This window comes from Heteronotia binoei, chromosome 11 (assembly GCF_032191835.1).
Source record: "Heteronotia binoei isolate CCM8104 ecotype False Entrance Well chromosome 11, APGP_CSIRO_Hbin_v1, whole genome shotgun sequence".
Classification (NCBI taxonomy): Eukaryota; Metazoa; Chordata; class Lepidosauria; order Squamata; family Gekkonidae; genus Heteronotia; species Heteronotia binoei.
Genome location: NC_083233.1, coordinates 48,515,527 through 48,537,991, shown reverse-complemented (window position 1 = coordinate 48,537,991; position 22,465 = coordinate 48,515,527). Strand labels below are relative to the sequence as shown.

At 41.1% G+C, this 22,465-nt stretch overlaps 1 protein-coding gene and 1 non-coding gene across 3 annotated transcripts in view; both read left to right on the top strand.

The window, feature by feature from the left end:
• The window catches only part of LOC132579560 (gamma-aminobutyric acid receptor subunit beta-4), a 98,268-nt gene that overhangs the window by 41,341 nt on the left and 34,462 nt on the right, over positions 1-22,465 (top strand). The gene's annotated exons all lie outside the window — the stretch shown is intronic.
• Positions 399-470, top strand: TRNAA-UGC (transfer RNA alanine (anticodon UGC)). Its single transcript has one exon. It is a non-coding gene; the product is annotated as a tRNA-Ala (tRNA).

Here is a 22,465-nt window from a genome sequence, read left to right as displayed (position 1 = left end):
CATTGGGGAAGGCAGACTCCAAGGAGCACACACGCTGTGCATGGAGAGAGGGGGCACCTGGTGGCACTCCCTAGGCCAGGTGGTGCCCCAGGCAGCCACCTACTTGGCCTACTCCGACGCACTGGCTATGCTCGGGATATGAAAACATGAAGAGTGTGGACTACCACTCAATTTATTTCAATATATGTACCCTATCTTCCCTTCTGGTTCAAGTCTGAAGCCTTCCTCCAATTGAAAGAGCCTTTCTCCAGCTCAAGTGGTTATTCCACTAGAGAAACAATCACTTTATTGGCTGGAGGAAGGCTCCATGGAGATTGACTGGATGCCTCCCCCCCCCCTGCAGTCTCTTGCTTTGTCTTCCCCTCAGCAATCAGGACCATATGGTCACAATATAGGGAGGGGCTGTGGCTCAGTGGTAGAGCATCTGCTTTGCATGCAGAAGGTCCCAGGTTCAGTCCCTGGCATCTCCAGCTAAAAGGATCAGGTAGGAGGTGATGTGAGGACTTTCGGGTTGGAAAATGCCAAGCTGAACTGCTTCTCAGAAGGGGAGCAGGCTGGAACTTCTGTTCAGGGTAGTGAAAGGCAATTTAATGCCTACTGCCTACTTTTCTCAGTCAGAGATCAGTCCAAGATATGCACAGGAAACTTTGAGGAGATTTACCTTGGCTAAAAGGGAGTCCTGGGGGGGGGCGGTCCTTTGAGGCTTTGAGGGGTCTCCGGACACAAGTTGCATTTTCATCATCTGCAGAAGTTTCCAGAGTCATTTATTTGACATAAGCTCGAGAGGATCCTAATCTTCTGATACTACTAAACATCTAAAGCTACACAAGACCGATGTTGATCTGGACAACTACAGAAAAGGTACAGATCGCTATCTTTCATTCCGGGACTAATTAAAGTGAAACAAAATAAAATCTACCTGAAGGACCGTCTTTCCCCGCACGTTCCCCAGAGAGTACTGTCTACCTGTCTACCTGAAGGACCGTCTTTCCCCGCACGTTCCCCAGAGAGTACTGAGGTCGGGAACACAAAATCTCCTTACCATCCCTGGGCCGAAGGAAGTCCGCTTGAAGTCCACCAGAGAAAGGGCTTTCTCTGTTATGGCCCCTACATGGTGGAATCAGCTGCCGGAAGAGGTGAGGGCCCTGCGGGACCTTGTTCAGTTCCGCAGGGCCTGTAAGACGACCCTCTTCCGGCTAGCCTATAACTAGCTTGAGAATTTTAATGTAACTTGCTGGATTTCTTTTATATACAGTTGCAATATTTATTAATGTGTATTAATAACTAAGGTTTTATCTGTTTTATCTGTTTTAAATACGGATCCCTTTATATGTTTAACTATTGTAATTTTGTTGGATCTACTATTGGAAGCCGCCCTGAGCCACTTGTGGGAAGGGCGGGATACAAATCTTAAATAAATAAAAAAAAAATAAAAAAATCAGAAGCTGGGAAATTGAAATCTAGAAAGCTTAGAAGAAGAAGGGGAGAAGGGGCGAAATTTGGACTTTGCAAATTTAAAAGATAGTGCTAAAAAGTGGAAAGGAATTTATTGTTTGGTCTATTTGTGGTTTTTGAGAAAAAGCCCCATCGTCATAGAATTGCAGCTCCCACAGTCAACACAGGAAATACATCAAGCATCGTGAGATCTTTCTACCAGCGAAAATGGGATTTGGTGGCAAGTAAAGCAGGAAGCATTGGATGGAAAAGGGAAATCATCAAAGCAGCCAGCCTACTCTAGGACTATAATATCATAGAAAAACATCGGCGGCCATTGCAAGGAGGCTAAAGTTTAAATAATTTTTTTTAAGTGTTCAGGACATTAAAAATTTGGGAGCCAACAGAGGTGACATTTATATGCTATTCGACATTATTGTTAATAACTATTTTAGAAGCCTCTAGAGAAAAAAGATTTTTTTTTTAAAGTGAGGCAGAAAGTCGTGACCACCATTTTGGAGAAAATAAAAACTTTAAAAATTAATATCTGAGCCCAGGAGGCTCTGAGGACAGCGAAATTAGGCTTATTGAAGAAAGCAAGCTTCACTCTTTTAAACCTGATAGTTGAAATTTAATTTGGTGTGGTCAAAATATTCGGTGTTTTTACATGTCAGACCACAAGCAAACCCGAGCAAGGACTGCTTCATTGGAGAAAATGCATGACCAATTAGATGCAATGAAAGCCAGGATAATGAAAGGGATGAAGGAGATGATAACTGCTTCCAAAAAATAAATTAGAAAAGATATAGAAGATCTCAGAAATGAGACTGTGGTAACATCAAAGAAAGTGCAAGAGGTGGAAGGGAGAGTGAAAGTACATGATTCCACCTTGTTAAAAATACAAGAGAAAGTGGCAATTCATGACTGCAAATTGATGGAGACCCAGATACGTCTGAGAGGAGTACCTGAGGATGAAGAAACTGATTTGAAAGTATAATAAAAACAATTGCGGAATTTTTGGAGGAAGATCCTGAAGGGACTAGAAATATGTATGACTATATGTATAGAGTGAATTCACTTTATGCAAAAAAAAAATAATCTACCAAGAGATGTGGTTATAAGATATATGACAAAAGAAATGGTGGGAAAGATCATGAATAAAAATTTTGAAAAGACATTGTTAGTGGGAGGCAGCAGAGTAAGAATTTTGAAGGAGTTGCCAAGACAAGTGATAAGTGACAGAAGAGCATACAAGAAATTGACAGAAAAATTACGGGACAATTAAATGAGGTATAGATGGATAATACCTGAAGGTTTGAGCTTTGAACTTCAAGGAAAAAGAATTACAAATACAAATACACAGGAACTGCGTAGATTTTGTGAAGAACATAAAGCATTTGCACCATGATGGATTACAAATTATTATCTTGGAATGTAAATGGACTAAATTCACCACAAAAAAGAAAGGCAACGTTTCATTGGATTAAAAAGCAAAATTGTAATATAATTTGTTTACAAGAAGTACATATCAAACAAAAGGGTTATAAATTCGTATGGAATAAGCAATTGGGACTAGAATTTCATTCATTGGCTGAACAGAAGAAAAGGGGAGTGATTTTTTATATTAAACAAGAATTGGAGCCGAAATTAGTGTTTAAAGATAAAAATGGAAGATTTGTAGCAGTAGAAATAATATTAAATGCAAAAAAACGTTGTTATTGGGACTGTATGCACCAAATGGAGCAAAGGATGTTTTTTTTAAAGACATTATACAACAATTTGATGAAGTGACATATGATCAAGTTTTGATAATGGGGATTTTAATGGAACAATCCAAATACACTGGATAGGTTGGGGAAAAAAATAATAAGAAAGGAAAATTGCCAAAATCTTTTTTTGAATTGGTCAAACAAGAAAACCTGGAAGATATATGGAGAAAATTCAACCCTGAAGTACGGGACTATACCTTTTTTCAGCAAGACATAATACTTTTTCCAGAATTGACATGTTGTGGGGCACTAAGGATTTAGGCTTTATAACAAAGAAAATAGAGATTTTACCTAAAATAGGGGCTGATCATAACCCAATAATGTGGATTACAAAATTGTCCAAAAAGTCGAGAAGATGGAGATTAAATGAAGATTTACTACAGAATAAAGAAATAATGACATCTCTAGAAAATGAAACTAAAGTTTTCTTCCAAATAAACGACAAAGAAGATAAAGAATTTCAGACGGTGTGGGATGCTTATAAAGCAGTAATGAGAGGAACATTGATTACATTGAATAATAAAGACAAGAGAGCAAAAGAAAAACAGATGTTGGACATTCAAAATGAAATAAGGGGAAAAAAAGAGGGAACTGAGAAAAAGACCAGGGAAAAAGAAAATTATGAGGGAGATTACAATATTACAAACACAAATGAGACATTTGTTAAATAAAGAACTGAAATGGAATCTGAAAAGATTACAGCAGAAATCTTTTGAGGGTGCAAATAAACCTGGAAAGTATTTGGCCTGGCAACTGAAAAAAAAGAGAGAAAGTAAAATTATTAATAAAATTGTGGTTGATGGAAGAGAGTCAGTGGATCAGGAAGTAATAAAAAGAGAATTCTTAAAGTACTATGCCAAATTATTTAAGGGTGTTAAAATAAAGAAAGAAAAAAATGGAAACGTATTTACAAAATATTAAAATAGCACCCTTAACAGAAAACATATACAAAATTTTGAATGATCCAATTGAAAAAATAGAAATTGAAGCAACGATTAATGCAATGAAAAATGGAAAGGCACCTGGGCCAGATGGATATACAGCTAAATTTTATAAAATCTTCAAAGAGGAATTAATACCGAAACTTCAGAAATTGATGAACATTATAAGAATAAAAGGGAAAATACCAAATACATGGAAGGAAGCTGTTATTTCGTTGATTCCAAAAGAAGATAGAGATGTCACGAATGTAAAAAATTATAGACCAATTTCACTATTAAACAATGATTATAAAATATATACAAGAATATTGGCAGAACGTCTTAAACATCATTTGATAAATTTTATAAAGGAGGATCAAGCGGGGTTTCTTCCCAAAAGGCAAATAAGAGACAATATTAGAACTGTTGTAAATATCGTGGAATATTATAAAAGGCATTCAGAAAAGGAAGTTTCATTATTCTTTGCGGATGCAGAGAAAGCATTTGATAATTTAAACTGAGACTTTATGTTTGCAGTAATGGAGAAAATGGAGTTGGGGGAAAACTTTATATGGATGATAAAAGCAATATATACTGAACAACGTGCAAGGCTATGTATAAATGCATATCTTACTGAAGATATGACAATTAGCAAAGGTACAAGACAAGGCTGTCCGCTTTCCCCACTGTTGTTTATAATGACTCTTGAAATCTTACTGATGCAAATCCAAGAAGACAAAGAAATAGAAGGATTAAATTAAAAGGATTTACTTACAAATATAGGGCATTTGCAGATGATATAATGTTTATAAATGAAAATCCCATACAAATAACATCTTTGTTGTTAGTTAAAATACAAGAATATGTAGAACTGGCGGGACTTTATATTAATAAAGAAAAATCAAAACTTCTATGTAAAAATATGCAAGTAAGCAAACAAAAGGAACTGCAGAAGATAACGGGAAGTGAAGTTACCCTTAAGGTAAAATATTTGGGTGTGGAGATAACAATGAAGAATATTGATTTGTTTAAAAACAATTATGAGAAGCTATGGCATAAAATGGATAAAGATATGATAAAATGGAATAAACTTAATTTGTCATTGCTTGGCAGAATACCTGCAATTAAGATGAATATTCTGCCAAGAATAATGTATTTGTTTCAAACTATTCTGATTGTGAAAGACAGTAAACAATTTAATAAATGGCAAAGGAAAATTTTGGAGTTTGTGTGGGCTGGGAAGAAACCAAGGATCAAAATGAAAATTTTAACAGATGCAAAAGAGAGAGGAGGATTCCAATTACCAGATTTAAAACTATATCGTGAAGCAGTTTGTTTAGTGTGGATAAAAGAATGGGTGACGCTGTTAAACGAAAAACTCTTAGCGTTGGAAGGTCATGGAAATAAATTTGGCTGGCACGCTTATATGTACTATGGGGGGAAAAAGATGGATGGTTTTTTCTCTCACCATTATATAAGAAACAATTTGCTAAATACATGGATGAAATAAAAAAAAAATGGGGATGAGAGAAAACCGTTATGGATAGTGCAGCAGAAGTAATAATAATAGCAGCTGAGATGGGTGAAGAAAAGTGGTTGTCATATAATTAACTATTAAAAATACAAAGTGGAAAAATAAAATTGAAAACTGCTGAAGAGCTGAATAATAAATATGATTGGTTCCAAATGCAACAAATAAAGAGCTTGGTGGAAAATGATATTAAAACTGAAGGAATAAGAAAAGAGCAAACAGAAATGGAAAAAGTTGTGCTTGGAGAAAATGAAAAATTAATTTCAAAATTATATAAATTACTCTTAAAATGGTCTACGGAAGATGAAGTAGTGAAATCTCAAATGATTAAGTGGACAATTAATGTAAATAAAGAAATACAGATGGAAGCTTGGGAATATTTGTGGAAGAATTCTATAAAGCTTTCGACGAGTCATAGTATTAAAGAGAACTGTTTTTAAATGATGTACAGCTGGTATATGACTCCTAAAAAGTTGGCAAAGATGAACAATAAGATGCCAGATAGATGTTGGAAATGTAAAAAACATGAAGGTTCTTTCTACCATATGTGGTGGACTTGTGAAAGAGCAAAAAAGTATTGGCAGATGATTCAACAAGAAATTTCTAGGATCTTGGGATACGAATTTAAGAAAGTTGCAGAGACTTTTCTGTTGGGATTACAAATGGAAAAATTTCCAAAAGAAGATAGAACTATAATTTGGTACTTGCTTTCAGCTGCTAGGACATTGTATGCGCAGTTGTGGAAGCAAGAAAAAATACCAGAAAAATGGGATTGAATTGTAAAAGTTATGACATGGAGTGAAATGGACAAATTAACAAGAATTTTAAGAGACTATGACTTAGAAGTTTTTAAGATGGAGTGGAAAAAGTTTAGAAGATATGTAGAAAAAGAGTGGAAAATAAAAGGACATTGGGTAATTTTTGATAATGATTAAGTCTTAGAAGGAAGAGGAATATTAATCTTTGTTTTTATTAGTTAAGGGTACCTTTAAATATTAGTATTTTAAGTAAATAACGCCGGCGGGGGTCAAGTAACGGCGGGAGGGGTGGTTAGAAAGTAATATATGGGATAGATAAAAAGAAGTTATTAATGATGTAAGAAATAGATATTGTTACCATATGTTACTAAATAAAATTGTTTTAAAACAGGTAGGAGGTGATGTGAAAGACCCTGCCTGAGACCTCAGACAGCTTCTGTCAGTCTAAGTAGACAGTACTGACTTCGATGGATCAAAGATCTGATTTAGTATGAGGCTGCTTTGTGTGTGTTTGTCCTATTACAGCAATTCCACAAAGTTATATTTTGTATGAATACAGTATTTTGCTTGGTATCCTGGCTGTCTGAATTCAAAACATGGTGGTTTGTTTGGTTTGTTTGTGTGTGTGTACCTGCATTGGCCAATTAGGCTAGATTAGGAATCCTGAATCTCTTGGCAACCTTTACAGACGAAGCTATGGTGGGTGGGTGGTTCTGGTGCTCTGGTTGAGATCGCACCCCTCTTTAAAGTTTAGGCTCACATTCTAGAAATGCATTCAAAGCAAACTTTGCATATGGATGCTGATCAGCCAGCTATGTCCACTTCTGTGAAGGGATGATCCAGCTCTAATTAATCACACATTGGCTTAGGGTTGCCAAGTCCAAATCAAGAAATATCTGGGGACTTCGGGGGTAGAGCCAGGAAATTTTGGGGGTGGAGCCAGGAGACATCAGGGCGGAGCCAGGAACAAGGGTGTGACAAGCATAATTGAACTCCAAGGGAGTTCTGGCCATCACATTTAAAGGAACCGCACACCTTTTTAAATGTCTTCCTTCCATAGGAAATAATGAAGGATAGGGGCACCTTTTTGGAGGGCTCATAGAATGGGACCCCCTGGTCCAATCGTTTTGAAACTTGGGAGATGCTTTGGGGAGAGTCTCTAGATGCTATACTGAAAATTTGGTGCCTCTACCTCAAAAAACAGCTCCCCCAGAGCCCCTGAAACCTCCAGATCAATTCCCCATTATACCCTATGAGAATCAATCTCCACATAGAGAATAATGCTCAGCAGACGTGAGAGGATGCAAGGACTACAAGTCCCAGCATGCACCTCGCGAAGGGAGGCCGGACTGGAGCGAATAGCAGGCCGGCGGTGGGCGGGTCTTTGTGACCCGGAGGAAGGCAGAAGCCTGAAGCAAGGCAGGGAAAGAGACACGATGCCGTTCCACCCCCGCTATCAGATTTTTAGATAGCAGGGGATTAGGCTGCTAATCCAGGGGTCCCCCGGCAGGGCGGGGGGCGGGGTTGGGAAGCCTACATTGCCTATATGCAGACTGGACTACTGCAGGGCATTGTTTGTGCCTCAGAAAATGGCATTCAGAATGTTGATAGAAGCATGGCAGACTGATGGCGTCATGCTATGAGTCTGTTTCCAGGCATAATTCAAGGGGAGGTTTTGAGTTAAAAAGTTCTAGATGGTTGGAAGATTGTCTTCTCCCCTATGATCCTGCTTGGAACTGAGATCTTTGGACGTTCTTCTATGTGTGCACCTGACTTATCTTCATGGCCCTGATTTCTGAGGTTAGGCAGTTGACAATTAGACCAATTCCCCACTAGCCTTGTTCTGGTCTTGTTGCTCCTTTTCCTGCCGGCGCTTCTGCTGGATTTCGCACAAGCTGCCCCAGGGCAGCAAGTTGTCCTGCCTCTTTTCAAGTTCTCTCTGCAGCAGGCAGGATCCTCTGAAAACAGGTTTCTGCCTGCTGGGGAGGGAACTTGAAAAGAGGCAGGGCAACTTGTCTCCCCAGGGCAGCTTGTGAGAAATTCAGCAGAAGCATTATGGGAAAAGGAGCAACAAGACTGGAACAAGGCTAGTGGGGAATCAGTCTTAGTGACGACACCTTCTTAATGGTAGCACCCTGACTTGTAAGTCCTTTCCCAGAGTGATCTGCTTGGTGCAAAACATTATCCTCGTTTAAGGGGTAGGTTAATCCATTTAAGAATTACAACTGATGGTTCAATCAGTACTTAGTTTAACTTTTACTGTTGGAATTGGATTTATCTGCCTGTCTTATACTGTTTGGGTTTCTGGTGTTAGCAATATTTTATTAGAGTTCGTGATTTTAACACTTTAATTAATATGTAATATATGTAAGCTGCCTTGTGAACTTTTTTAAAAGAAGAAAGGTGTAATATAAATGTGTTCAATAAATTTTACCTGTTAAATCTACTCCTCCACCATATTCTTTGATGAATAGTTAAGTTTCTGTCCTCTCCAGCAGCAAGCAAATGTCATTAGAGAAAGATATCATTCCCAAGTGGCCTGCTGCCTTATGGAATCCTGTGACAAGAAAAAAGGCTGGCAAGGTTTAGCTGGCTTCAGAGGTCTGACTCAAGACGTATCTGGGGACTTTGGGGGTGGAGCCAGGAGGAAGAGAATGATGAGCATGACTGAACCCTTAAGGGAGTTCTGGCCATCACATTTAAAGGGACTGCACCCCTTTTAAATGCCTTCACTCCATTTGGAATAATAAAGGATAAGGGCACCTTCTTTTGGGGCTCATAGAATTGGACCCCCCTAGTCCAATCTTTTTGAAACTTAGGGGATGTTTTGAGGAGAGGCATCAGTTGCTATGCTGAAAAATTGGTGACTCTACCTCAAAAAACAGCCCCTCAGAGCTCCAGATACCCACGGATCAATTCTCCATTATACCCTATGGGAATTGGTCTCCATAGAGTTTAATGGAGTGTGCAGCAGACATTTCTCCCCCAGCCCACTTTCTGATGACCATGAAACGAGGAGAGGGCCTGCAAACCAGGGGATCCCCTGCCCCCTGGGGATTGGCAATCCTAAATGAAGGCATAACCAGGATGGGGCTATCAGTGTGCCACCCTACCTAGATTTTCTTTAAAGACTTGAAAATGTATGACATAGAAGAGGTGCATTTCTGGTTAAAACAAATCTGGTATTCCCCTAGGGTTGTCAACTGCAGCTTAAGAAATTCTTGGAGATTTGGCTGCAGTGTATGAGTGGCATGGAGTTTGATGAAGGCAGGGAGCTCAGTAGGGCATGATTCTGTAGAGTTCACCCTCTGAAGATGTGATTTCCTCCTGGAGAACTGATTTTTGTAGTCTGGTAATCAGAATAATTCTTGGAGAACTCCAGGCTGGTGACAACCCTGTGCTCCAGCCCATTGAGAAGCAAAAGTGGAAGTGCTATAAAAGCTGCCCACCTGTGTCCACTCAGGGCCTGCCTGGTTTAGGATGGATTTTGGAAACTTGCCTTTATCACTTTTGTCATGCTTAAGAGCTCTTGAAACCATTTCCTTCTTTATTACTGTGTCTTTAAGCATGGTAGGACATTTGAGGGGGAATAAAGGGGAATTTAATAGGGCTGCCAAGCTCCAGGTGGTGGGTAGAGATCTCCCAGAATTACAACTGATCCCCAGGTATCAGTTTGCCTGGAGATAATGGTTGCTTTGGAAGGTGATCTCCATGGCATTATATTCCATTGAAATCCCTCCTCTCCCCCTCCTCAGGCTCCCCCCAAAAAAATCTCCAGGTATTTTCCAACCTGGAAGTGGCAACCCCAGTAATCTAAGGAAGTTATTTGCATAAGGAAGGTCTTCATTATAAGTGGGTAAAATTCATTTCTCCTTATTTGGCCTGCATGATTCTGATGCTAACAATTTCTAGGCACAGGAGATACACAGAACTAAAATACATAATAGGCACATAGAGTCAATGAGAACTATTGCGACAACCAGTATAAAGAAACAACAATAAAAAAGAAAGAACAAGAGATCTGATCCCACAAGATCCATGAAATCAAGGGAAAATCCAAAGCACAGTTAGGCATGCTGACATATCAACATGGTAATGTATTAACTAAACAGGACAAAATAAAGAAAAGATGGGTTCAATACACAAACAGCTATACAGAAGAGATGAAAGGATGACAAGTTCCTTCAAAGAAGAAACTTTTGAAGAAGAACCTGCAATTTTGGAAAGTGAAGTGAAAGCTGCACTTGAAACAATTGGGAAAAACAAATCACTGGAGATGGGATATCAATAGAGCTATTCTAAGCCACAGAAACAGAGTTCATCAAAATCTTAACAAGGATATGCCAACAAATATGGGGAACAAAGCAATGGCCCTCAGACTGGAAAAACTCAATCAACATTCAAATTCAGAGAGAGAGAGAGATGTTGAGGACTGCAGCAACTATCTCGGACCATCACGTTAATTTCTCACTCAAGTAAAGTGAGGCTCAAAATCATACAACCAAGACTGTTACCTTATATGGAATGAGAAAGACCAGATGTTCAAGCTAGATTCAGAAAAGGAAGAAGCACTAGAGATCATACTGCAAATTTATATTGGTTACTGGAGCATATGAGAGAATTTCAGGGGGGAAATCAGCTTGTGTTTCATAGATTACAGCAAAGCTTTTGACTGTGCTGATCATGAAAAACTATGGTTGGTTTTAAAATAAATGAGTATGCCACAATATCTAATGGTTTTGACACGTGACCTATACTCTGGACCAGGGGCTACTGTTAGGACAGAAAATAGAGAATCAGAATGGATTCAAATTGGCAAAGTGTCAGATGAAGATGTATTTTTCTCCCTGTCTGTTCAATCTGTATGCAGAACATATCAAGAAAAACTAGATTAGATTTAGATGAAGGTGTCATGAAAACTGGGGGAAAGAACATTAACAATTTCAGATATGCAAATGACACTACATTACTGGCAGAAAATAGTGAAAAGTTGTAATGACTACTACTGAAGGTTAAAGCAGAAAGTACCAAAACAGGATCACAACTGAACATTAATGACTACTGAGAAATTACACAAGTTTAAGGTTGACAGTGAAGAAACTGAAATTGTTAAAGATTTTCTGTTTCTTGGCTCCATCACTGACCAAGAAGAAGACTTCATCCAAGAAATCAAAAGAAGATTGAGACTTATGGGAATTGCCTTATTTTGTATTTGAGCATAAAAGTCCAGGGGGGGTGGGAGGGACCATGATTTCACATTTCTGAAAATCTGTATTGAAATTGTGTACAATCTTGTTTCATCCCAGATTTAATTAAATTACTTTCCAAAGGCAGTGATAAAAGTTCAAATTATGATGATCCTTTCCAATGATGATAATGCTGAATGGGGCATGAATTTGAGTTCAAATGCTTTACTTGCAATATCTTTCACATAAACTGACGTAGGTGGGTGTGAATGCCCATCACCTGAAAATTGAGCACATTTGGCAAAACAGACACACACTCTGGGAAGCTGATGTTGTCTGCTTCCCAGACAAACCAGAATAGCTCTGTTTGCAGAATCTGATGTGCATGGAGGCCATTGTCAGAATACATGCCAGACACAATTGCCAGCATGCATAGTGATGTAGTCACACACATATACACATGCTTGCTTCTCTGTGATGGATAGGAGAGCGGATGCAAAATAACTGAATGGCTGTATTGGAATGAGGCATTCTGTGAATTCCTCTTTCACTCTGCCCCCCCCCCCACACCTGTTTTTACATTTCCAGGCCCCTGGAGAAGCAAGTGCATGGAAGGGGAGGCAGGGGGAGTACTTAGTATTCTGCAAGATGCAGAGTTGCTAAGCAACTGGAAAGGCAAACCAGCTAATGAGATCATGGAGGGCCAGAGCAGATCGGTCCTTTGGTCAGATAAAAAGGGGGTGGCAACAAAATGTAACATGGGACATCAGGTATGAAAGGAGATTGGGAAAGCTGTATCTGCACCTTTGAAGCCGTGCCTGCCCCCCTGTGACAAGCTTCCCTAAGAAAAGAAGGCTGCTGCAAGGCTAGAAGCTCCTCCTAGTTTGCCCAGAGGGATATGATGAGGATTTCCCTCTTGCAAAAGGTTGCCATCATCATCTGTATGATTGTCTGCATCTAGATTCTCCAAAAGAGAGATGGGTCCTGCTTGCAGACTCACCATCTGATATGCAGCTCCCAGCAGGTCAAAACCCACCATTGCTGATTAAATTCACATCAGTTACTAGCACTGTGCATTGCTGCAGTTAAAAGACACATTTTCTAAAATGTTAGGGAAGGTGTGACAGGAACAAGTACAGTAATGGGCTTCTATAAATCTGTGGTGTGGCCCCATCTAGAATACAAAATACAGCTTTTGTTGCCTTGGCTCAAGAAGGACATCACACAGCTAGAAAAGGACCAGAAGTAGGAAAGGAAACTCATCCAAGGACTGGGACACCTTTCTAGTGAAGAAAAGCTAAAAAGATTGGTATAGTTTAGATTACAGGGAACTGGGAGAAAGGATGACTTCAGAGGGAACATGATTAAGAAATATAGAACTTGACATAGTGTTGAGAAAGTGAGAGACATTTTATCCATCAGCCCTTTTCACTTGCTTTGGGGTCATCTCACGAAACTAACTGGCAGTACATTTAGGTGCAGACAAAACGATGTAGGGAAAGAAATCCAGATGGGTAGCCATGTTAGCCTGCTGCAGTCAAAGTAAACACAAGTTCAGTGGCACTTTCAACCCTAATAACATTTATTCCATCATGAGATTTTGTGAGGCAACAGATCATCTCTTTAAATGAATGTGCCACTAAACTTGTTGTGAGCCGCCCTGAGCCCGCTTCGGTGGGGTAGGGCGGGATATAAATCAAATCAAATAAAAAAAATAAAATTGTCCTGAATGTACCTCATGGAAGTCACTGGCACATGTTGTGATGGCCACAGTTTTAGGTCTGTTAGATTTCCAGTTTCAGGGGGGCTTTTTCTGTTTGTTCTGAGCTCTGGTCCCATACTGTCCTAGAAATGTGAAAACCATGAAGGAACTGTGTGAGACTGGCCAGCATGAGGGTGTGCTTAGTTCCTGCTCACCAGGCTCTATGGAGCAGGGGTGTCAAGCATGTGGCTCGGGGGCCAAATCAGGCCCCTGGAGGGCTCCTATCAGGCCCCGCACAACTGGCTGTCATCTGCTTCCTTCTCCCTCTCTCTTGCTTCCTTTGCATCACAGCTTGCTTTACAAGGCTTGCTCAATTGCACAGGAGCTACAGAGCAAAAACTCTATTTTCTCCATGCTGAGGCTCCTCCATTTGGGAAGGAAGGGAGGGAAGCAGAGCTTGCTTTGCCAGGCTCTCTCAATTGCACACTGAGATACTGAGCCAAGCCTCTCTTCCTTCTATTGACTGAGACTCCTCCCCCTCCTAGACTCCTGGGGAAGAAAGAAAAGAGCCAGAGCTTCCTTTGCTGAGATACAAAGAAAGCACCTTTAAGACAAACAAGTTCTAATGATTAAGCATGTTTTAAGGTTTGGTTTTTTAAAATATTTAATTGTATTTGTATGTGTCCTTTATAAAGTTTATATCTCTGCTACCTAATCTTAAATAGGTACACACATGGCCGACCCAACATGGCCTGGCCCAACAAGGTCTTATTAATGTCAGATCTGGCCCTCATACGAAATGAGTTTGATACTATGGAGGGCGGAACTGAAGTAATCACTCCATTACACCTCCCCCCTTATGTTAGTAAAGTGGTAGGAGATGGGATCATACAGCAGTGGCTCTCACACTGTATAATTAATGTCTGACTTGGACTTGACACAGACTACAGAGATCTAGAGAAAATGGGTGCTTTGGAGAGGGGACTCTATAGCATTATACCCTCTGAGGTCCCTCCCCAAACTTCATCCTCTCCAGTAAGAATTGTCAATCTCCAGTGGTGGCTGGAGATCTCCTGGGATCACAACTGATCTCCAGGTGACAGAGATCAGTTCACCAAGAAAAAATGGCTGCTTTGGAAGGTGGACCCTGTGGCATTATATTCCATTCAAGTCTTTCCACTCTTCAAACCCTGTCCTTCCCAGGTATTTCCCAGCTCTCCAGGCTCCACTCACAAATATCCAGAAATTTACCAACCCAGAACTGGCACCCCAACCTTTCCAGCTTGCCAACAAACAGACCAATGAATAAGCCAGTTTTCATGCATCTGTGTGAAAGCCAGGACTTTTTTTGAGCAGAAATGCACAGGAATGCAGTTCCGGCTGGCTTTACATCAGGGGTTGTGGTCTAATATACAAATGAGTCTCTTCTGGACCTTTTCTATTAAAAAGCCCTGTGTGAAACAATAGTAGCACCAGGGGTTGTGGTCTAATATGCAAATGAGTTCCTGCTGGGCTCTTTCTACAACAAAAAGCCCTGGTGAAAGCAGTAATAGTTGCTGTATGTTGTGTGTTTGTTTATATGCTACTGCCTCTTTAAGAAATTACCAAATGGCACTCTGGGAAGAGATGGCGAAGAAGAGTGCTCCCTTACTGTGATGATTTTAGTTAAGAAAATGTTGGTTGTCTCTTTTTGGTGTATTTGACTTCATTTATGGGCTCTCCTCTCACTGGAGTAAAGGTTGCTCTACCCTTTTTCTTTTTTCTTTTTTGTAACACTTGATGAGGCATCCGTGGCAAGGAAGCCCAGTAATTCTTTCTGTGGTAGCAGAAGATTTTGGGACATCTTGTGGGCTGCTTCCCTCCATCATGACAGTGATGCTAGGGTGGGCCTATAGGAGCCCATTCCCTGTAGTGTTGCCTGGATGGAGATGAAACACAGGCATGTAACACAGTTCCTGAACTACTATTCAACTATGTACCATTCGCCTGCTAAAGGCTTGGTTTGGGAAACATGCCAGACAAAGTAGCCCCTTTGCCTTTGTAGCTTTCTTGTGGGCAGTGTGCCTGAAGCCCAGTGTAATAAGACACATCCAGGCACTGAGCCCTCTTTGGGTGTGAAAGGAGTGAAAACTGTGACAGCACTGGCCAGTAGAACCTTTGTATGAGAGTGGCTGAGCCAGAGCAGTGAGAAATTAGAGGTACTCTTAAAGTTTCATGGTAACTCCTAACTCCACTGTTGGTTCCCGGGACAAGAAAGGTTTGATAGAACACAGTTTTCCCCAAGCTCTGGCACTCCTGTTTTTCACTTCCATCAGCCATCACACAAGTAATGGTCCCTTGCATTCTCTCTACCCTTTCCAAGCCTAGCTGGGTATCTGGATTTTCCCCGAGTTCTCTCATGCAGCAGGTCTCTTCCCTGTGCAGCATCTAACACAGATTGCTTTCATGAGCTCATGTGGAAGAATGCTTGCTGATCCTGCTGAAGGTGATGCAGCAGTTGGCAGGGACTGAGTTCTGCAAAATCTGCAATAACCCAATACGATAAAAATATTAATTAAATGAATAAAATACCGCATCATATACTTAATCAACGTTCCTCATGCCCATTTATCCATGGCTATTAGATGGCAGGCAGCCCAACAAGGTGGCAGTTTGCACATTCAGGGTCCCCCACAAGGGACTGGATGATTTATCTGACCGAGACTGAAGGCTCATGTACAGCAATTAAAACCTGTGAATTAAAATAAACCTGCCGCAACAGCAAATCGATGGACGGAGAACGCCAAGAAAACAAGTCCCCTGGCACCCAGATGTTTCCATGCCCCTTGAGAGCATGGCAGCAGCAGTTTGGCGGGGAGCCTTGGAAGACAGCACTCTTTGTGCCCCTGGAGGAAATGGGAAAATGAGACCCTGAGTCCAGGTACCAGAAGAATCCTCTTCAAAACTTTATTCCAGCCTCCACGCAGAATCACAGACAGTAGGCTTGCATTGATGCATGGTGTGTTACTGGGCAGAATCATTTCACACAGCAATAAGGGGAGAGTTGTCTATTTCAGTGCTCCCCCTAAAACAAATCTTTCCTCATGCGTACCAAATTAGCATGTCATGGAGAAAGCTGTAGTCTAGCTTTATGCTAGTTTACTCATCTTGAATGGAGAGTGGCTGCTTTCTTTCTCTGTGCACGAAGAGGCGTTCAAACTTTTGATTCCATATCAGCATTCTGGAGTGATACAGACCAGCCAGAGATGCACAATTAATCATGTGTCTTGCCTCCTGGCATGTCTCGACCCCAGACAGTACTCACCTGAGGGATTTGACTGGAATCTTTACATCCAAGACAGCCCCGGCATGATTAGATTGCAGAGCTGGGTGATGCTCCAAAGCCCAAATCAGGTACCCGTTCACAGTTTGTTTTGCTCTACTGAGAGAGAACTGTAGAATCTGCAATGGAAGCCAATCAGAATAGCTGAGTTTTACCTTAGTGCTCCTGCTTCTGAGTTTTACCTTTACCAGTGCTTCTGCTTCTGAGAAGCATGCCCCAATTTTGATTCCCTTCTAAGCATATCGGACAGTTCTGTGGCTCCTTGATAATGGATGCACTGAACCCATTTCAGGGTAACTTTGCTCTCTAGTGAGTGGTTGCTATCAGAGTGGCCTGCATTGTCTTGTCACATGTTGTTGCTTTTTTTCTTACCGTCTACATCCAATGCGCACTTTCTCCCATGTTACCACAGAACTCCTGACAGGAATGACAAAAGGAAACAACCCACTTCCTCAGTGAGAGCTGAGGGAGAGGTAGGGTTGCCAGCTTTAGCTCAGGAAATTCCTGGGGATTTGGGGAGCAGAACCTGGGGTGGCAGGTTTTGGAAAGGAAAGGGACCTCATCAGAGTATAATGTCACAGTGGCCATCTTCCAAAGTGGCCATTTTTTTCAGGGGAACTTTAGTCCAGAGATCAGTTGTAATTTCAGGTGATTCCAGCCCTCACTTTTAAAAAACCTTTTTAGGGGAAGCATTGCTCTCGATATGATTTTTCCGCCTTTAAACTCTCAGATTCTGCAACTGAGCATAAGTATTCAGTCCAGGCTTGTGTTTCCCAACAACAATGCTTTCAGGCAGGATATGTGCATTATAAGCAAATGAATGCATGTTAATGCATGCTAGCCAGCACGAGCTCTTGTGTACAAGTACTGTCAGCCTCTTTTGCTCTAGTGGGGAAATAAAGAGCTTTTACTAAAGTTCTTAAATCAGGTTTTTACAATGAAAAGTATGTAAGCAAGAGCTAGGTGAGTTCTCGTATGCAATGTGAGGGCAAAGTTTTAAAGACAAAGCTTTGTGAAATAAAAGTTGTTTCTATCAAAACGGCAGCAGATACTATGAATGCAGTACAGGATGACGTGTCAGCTCAGCTGTCTGTCTTTACTGGGTGGAATTGCCTGCAGCCAGAGGGAAGGGCCACCAGAGCCAGTGAGCGGGGGTGGTGGTGGGGGGACTTCACTGGCTTGGATCAAAATATGGATGGAACTGGAGCAGCACGAGTTAGAATGCTGCAGGTTTTGTGTTGGGCATGCTCCACAGTTGAACTTTCCTTGTTTGATTGTTACTATCAGAAGTGAGCTGATCATTGGGTCTGTTCAGTTTGGTCTCAGATCACTCAAGCACTTGCCAAACAGGTGAGAATCAGGCTTTAATCAAAACTGCATATGTGCAAACATGCTGCTGATCTGCTGCTGTTAAGGTTGTTAAGGGCTACTTAGAACCGGGGGGGGGGGGGGTTGATCAGGAATGCACAGGAATACAGTTCCAGCTGTCTTGGTGACAGGGATGTGTGGCCTAATATGCAAATGAGTTCCTGCTGGACTTTTTCTATACAAAAAGCCCTGCTTAGATTAACATTGACTATAGTTTTTCTCTCACTTTTTATTTCTTTAAAAAAACAAAAAACTGAAGGGGGGAGGCTTAAAATCTAGCAGCTAAATTGAATTTTTTAAAACGAAAAAGCGAAAAAAAGGTATACATAGAGGCAAAAAATATAATAACAGTGTTAGCAGATATACACATTAAGTTTCTATTAAAAGTTTTCCAGATATCTAAAAATAGATCCATATGCAATAGTCATTTATAATCTATGCATTCAAATAGAGTTCTAAGGCCCTCCAGCCATTGATTTACCAGAGATGAGCATTTACCTTTCTAGTGTTGTAATGAGAGTCTTTTAGCTGTAGTAAGGACAGAAGGGATTCTGTTTGTTGACCATCATTTAGCCTCCAAGAGATGGACAGAAAGCTGAAAAGTACATAAACATCCTCAAAAATCAGTGATCATCCTAATACAAAATTGGTATGAGTAATAACGTCTTCCCAGAAAAACCAGATGACTGTACACACCCAAAGCATAAGTTTAAGGGATATCTTCTGTGAGTTACAATGCCAACAGTTAGATGCTTTGCTAAAGAGTGACCATGGAATCCAGTATATCATAAGCGTAATTTTTGTGTGTGTAAGTCACAGCTTAAGATGTGTGGAGAGAGCAAGCATAAACTTTAAGGCCATATCTCAGCTTTGGCAAAACAGGGCAATCTAGCTCCTTATTCCATTCATTCCTGAGACTGTGCATATCTTATTTATTCATCAGCATCAAATATTTATAGACAAGTATTGTGGGTTTCATTTTTGGCATTGATTCAATTGAGGGTTGCCAACCTCCAGGTAGTACCTGGAAATCTCTCACTGTTACAATTGATCTCTAAATTAGCAAGATCAGTTACCCTGGAGAAAATGGCTGCTTTGGAGGGTGAACTCTCTGTGGCATCACACCCAGTTGCAGACCCTCCCCAAATCTTGCTCTCCCTAGGCTGCAGCCCCAAAATCTCCAGGTATTTCCCAACCCAGAACTGGTAACCAGTGTTCCCTCTAAGCTGAGTTAATGTGAGCTAGCTCACAGTTTTTTAGCTTCCAGCTCACACATTTTTGTCTTAGCTCAGGAAGGATTGCCCCAGAGCAAGCTAATTTAAGCAGTAGCCAAATTGCTCGCTCACAGCTTTAATTGCAGTGGCTCATGAAGTAGAATTTTTTCTCACAAGCACTGTTCCCTCTAAGCTTAGTGTGAGCTAGCTCACAGTTTTTAGCCTCCAGTTCACACATTTTTGTCAGGAAAAATGGCCCCAGAGCAAGCTAATTTATGCCGTAGCTCACAACTTTAATGCAAGTAGCTCATGAAGAAGAATTTCTGCTAAGAAGACCCCACAGTTTAGAGGGAGCATTTCTGGCAACCCCAACTCAATTAGTATTTCCAAGAAGAAAGGGGTCTCTGAGACACTTAATGCTACAGGGCCATCTTTAGGTACCAACAGATGTTGCAGTTGTTTGTATTGCTGTTCAACAACAGTTGATGAATCATACTTAGACCTCAGTTGCGAAAATGGCAAAAACTCATCATAATCCATCAGTTGGTCCAATGTAAAAATCCTATTGGCCAAACCTTCTATAAAGAAGATTTCTTCCCAATTTTTGCATCTGGATTGGCCCAGATGTTAATTCAGCATGTGAAAATGTTAATTCAGCATGTGAAAATGGATCAATGCATACCTAGCATGTGAAAATGGAAAATGCAGACCTTGCAGATGAATGGGATCTGCTCTAGCATAAGTAGATTCTAATGCATTCTACTTCAAGAGGGACACCAAAAGAGCCCAAGATTTATAGTCTAGCTACAAGGAACGATCCCCCAAAATAGTCCAAGTTAACAAGCATGCCTGATGATACAAGATAAGATCAGGGAAACCAAATCCTCTTTAAAGAAACCCAAGGTGGTAAGGAACCCCACATAAATTTTCAAAATTTTATGAATATATCTGCAAAATTTTATGAATATATCTGCCACGTGCATAGAAAGAAATTGCATGCAAAATGTAAATAATCCTAGTTATAACATTGAATGAAAAGATTTTTTTAAAAGAGCATTTATTTGTGACTGATTTAGGCAGTTTGTGACTGATTGAACTGTCCCTTTCAACAACTGCTAGCCAAGTTGAGCAGAGGCACAACAGAAGGGGGGGAAGCAGAACTCAGTTGGGCTCTGCATGAGAATGTGCATGCATGAAAAGCAGGTTGCACTGTACTGCACTGTTAGGAAGGAATGCAGTGAGGCATCCTACTCACTGTCTATGAACTGGTTGACAAAGGGAGGAACTATTGGCAAAAAATAATTGGCTCCCTATTTGCCTCTGGTAAACACAGCATGTATGTGCTGAATAGGCAGGTGTCTGAGCATCAGTAATTATGAGTCGCTGAACTTGCACTGGTTAAAATTCAGTTGGAAGGGATGTTTTCAACTGCCACAGGCAATTCCCCCACCCAGGGTACAACTGTCACCATCTTTATAGGCCTTTCGGCATAATTTGAAAACTTATTTGCTCTAGAAGGGCTTTCAGAGTACCTTCTATTTTGCTGCCTCGGGTTTCTAACGTTACTTGTTTTTAATGATGTTGCATTTGATTGTACTGACTTGGATTTTTGCATTATTGCTGAGCCCTCTTGGGTGTTTTAAAACAGAAAGGTGAAATATAAATCTACTGCACTAATAAATAATTAAAATACTGACCAGTTTCAACGCAAGTGCCTGAGGCCAAGAGCAGAGATGAATTGCCTACTTGCCATACAATCTGGTTTCCCCTGTGCTAAAGAAAAGAAAAGAAAACAGCAGCCCCCTCTAATTCCAAATGGTACAACTTGAATGCACAGATTTTTTTTTCTGACAGTGAAAAATGAGTAGTGATAGAAGAGTCTTGGGGGCAACACATTGCCACAGAAAGTTAATGACTACTAGATCATCTTTTATTAGCCAGGAGGACTAAAAGGCATCTCTGTGTTCTGAGGCACCAGCACCAGTTACTGAGATGCAGCAGCCACAGAGAACTCTGGCCTCCATGCCCCACTTGGAGACTTTCTGGGGGCAATTGGTTGTCAGTTGTGGAAAACAGAGGCAGGACAAGGCTGATCTTTGGTCTACTCCAGCAAGGGTCCTGTTAGGTGCTTTCGTTCCACCCCCCCAGCACCATGCCCATGTAATTTATTAATCATGCCAACCTGAGCACTTTGTCTTGCTTGAAAATTCCTCTCCTACAGTGTGGCCTTCAAAGCCCACTTTGGAAAGCTTGTCAGAAGCACTACCACCAGCAGCTGCCCAAGTTAATCCTAGGACGGTGCCCAGGTTGACTGCTGCATTGACTCTTTAGAGAGCTACAAAGAATGCTGTTACCAAAAGTCCTGCTCTCTGGCACCTCTTGACATTCGCCAGCTCTGCTGTGATGAAGAAGTAGCCATCTCATGCATGCCTTGTGTGCACTTTCCCCTGGATGGCACTGCCAACCTTTAAAGCCCCCTCTTAACCCTGCCATAGCAGCTGACAGTCATGAGACTCTGGCGGCTCAGCTCAAAAGCTGCCCCCATTGCTTTGGTCTGTTTGGCTGCATTGGTTGGTGCTAGGCCACAAAAAGTGCTGCTTGCTACTGCTTCCTCATGTATGTGCTGATCCAGAGCTGTAGCACCTTAGGTCAGCCAGCCTCACATAGTGGTTAGAATGTCGGATGAGGATATGGAGAGGCCTGGGTTCAAATCCCAGGGCTGTCAGGTCCAACTCAGGAAATATCTGGGACTTTGGGGGTGGAGTCAGGCGCAAGATTATGACAAGCATGACTGAATTCTGAAGGGAGTTCTGGCCATCACATTTAAAAAGAATAGGCTCCTTTTAAATGCCTTCCCTTCACTGGAAATAATAGAAGATGGGGATACCTTCTTTTGGGTCCAATCTGTTTGAAACTTGGGGGAGGGGGGTTGAGAAGAGACACCAGAAAGTTATGCTGAAAATTCGGTGCCTCAAAAAAACAGCTCTCCCATCCCCAGATACCCACAGATAAATTCTCCATTATATCCTATAGGAACCAGTCTCCTTAGGATATAATGGAGTGCCCAGCAGACATTCAACCTCCCCACCCCCCGCTTTCTGAAGTGGAGGGGGGGCCTCCAAACCACGGGATCCCCTTCCGTCAACTGGGGATTGGCAACTCTATCAAATCACCACCCTGTCACAGAGGCTTTCGAGGTTACCTTGGGCCAGTCCCACACTCAGTCTGACCTGCCTCACAGGACAATGACTGCAGATTTAT